A 1,979-nucleotide genomic window follows, 5' to 3' on the forward strand; every position below is an offset into this window, starting at 1 on the left:
TGGCTGGGGGAGGACATTGGTCCTGGGGACCCCCGGGAGAGCAGAGGAGAGGAACCCCTGGGACCCCCAGAGTGGGGAGAGCAGAGAGGGGCGATCCCAGAGCTGGGGGACCCTGGCAGCTTGGAGAGGTGGGAGCCTGGAGAGGAGACACTCCTGGGATCCCTGGGATCTCAAAGCAGAGATCAGGGGAGAAGGGACCCCATGGACCCCCAAAAGCCTCTGGATCATCGCTAAGGAGGACCCCAGAGGAGGGGGAACCCCTGGAGCCCTTGGACCCCCATCATCCCAGGGAAGGGAAACCTCTGGAATCCCAAATAGGAAAGACAAGAGATGGGGAAATCCTGGGAGACTTTTTTTGAGGCTGAATCTTGATATTTTGGAGATTTTCATGGACACAAGACTCCTGCTGAGCTCGAGACATGGACTTAGGCAGGAGGAGCCTCTACTTCAAGGCACTCCCACTTTGTTTATCCCCAAATCAGGATTTGTCATTCCCAAGCCATGGCCAGATGGAGGAAGAGGAGGAAAATCCCCAGAGATCCTGCATGAGGAGGGGCTGCAAACCCAGCCCAGGGAGCTGCAAGGAGGAAAGATCCCCCCTGGTCCAGGAAGGCATCTGGAGATCCTGCCAGAGCTCAGAGCTGGGGGAGAGAGCTCATGGCAGGGAGAAGCCCCACAAATGCTTGGAATGTGGGAAGAGCTTCAGCTGGAGCTTCAAGCTGAGGGAACACCAGAGGATCCATCCTGGGGAATGGCTCTGTGAGTCTGGGGAGTGTGGGAAGGGCTTCAAGAACAGCTCCCATCTGATCTGGCACCAGGTGATTCACACTGGGGAGAGCCCCTAGGAGTGTGGGGATTGTGGGAAGAGGTTCAGGAAGATCTCTCTCCTGATTAACCACTGTAGGATCCACACAGGGGAAAAGCCTGGAAAGTGCTTGGAATGTGGGAAGAGCTTCAGTCGCAGCTCCCACCTGATCTGGCACCAGAACATCCACACAGGAGAATGCCCCAGCGAGTGTGGGGAATGTGGGGAGAGCTTCATTGAGATGTCCAATCTGATTTGTCACCAGAAGATCCACACAGGGGAAAAGCCCTACACGTGTGGGGAGTGTGGAAAGGGCTTCAGCTGGAGCTCCAACCTCGGGGCACACCAGTGCATCCTGAGTGTGGGAAGAGATTTCCAAGGAGCTCAGGTCTCATCAAACATCAGTGGATTCACACAGAGGAGAGGCCCTTCCGCTGCCCTGACTGTGGGAAGGGCTTCACAAAACTGCACCCTCATCAGGCACCAGCACATCCACACTGGGGTGAGGCCCTACGAGTGTCCCCAGTGTGGGAAGAGCTTCTCACAGAGCTCAACCTTGACCAAACAGATCTTCCTGACTCCCTTTGGGCACCTGGATGAACACAGGGGCAGGAACATCCATCAGAACACAGACTAACAATGGGAATTGCAGATTGACTGCCCCTGGAGATTCACCAGAATGCAGAGATACACCTGCAGTCCCTGGAGAAGCCCATGCCTGAGCAGGGGAATGCCTGAGATGAGGCTGTGACCCCAGGGGACACCTGTGGACAGAGGGGCCCCTGCTGGAGCCGCCTGTCCTGGAAGGTCTGACCCCGTGGCAGAGTGACCCACGCTGCAGCACTGTGAGGGGGCTTGCTCCCCATGGAATGGACTCAGGTTGGAGAAGTTCCTGGAGACCTCTCTGGTGGGAGAGATCCCAGAGTGCAGCAGGGGAACGACTCCTGTCCCTGAGCAGCAGGAAAAGCCCCAGGAGATGAACTGACCATGGCTCCATTCCCTGTATCCTTGCACTGCCAGGTTAGGATACAGAGCTGGAAGGAGGGAGGGGTGGAAGGAAGGTGCTTTTAAGGGTCTTCTTATTCTCCTGCTCTGAGCTTATTGGCAATAAATTCAATTTATATCTCCTGTTTTGCCCATGACTGTGTTTGATGAGGAAACAGTCTCGGGTCCT

The 1,979-nt window shown here is 56.0% G+C and overlaps 1 pseudogene; it reads left to right on the forward strand.

Moving 5' to 3' along the window:
- The first annotated feature begins 329 nt into the window (after nucleotides 1–329).
- LOC147645463 (uncharacterized) lies at nucleotides 330–1,442 on the forward strand (annotated as a pseudogene).
- The last annotated feature ends 537 nt before the right edge of the window (nucleotides 1,443–1,979 follow it).

This window comes from Cyanistes caeruleus, unplaced genomic scaffold (assembly GCF_971803275.1).
Source record: "Cyanistes caeruleus unplaced genomic scaffold, bCyaCae1.hap1.1 HAP1_SCAFFOLD_278, whole genome shotgun sequence".
Lineage (NCBI taxonomy): Eukaryota > Metazoa > Chordata > Aves > Passeriformes > Paridae > Cyanistes > Cyanistes caeruleus.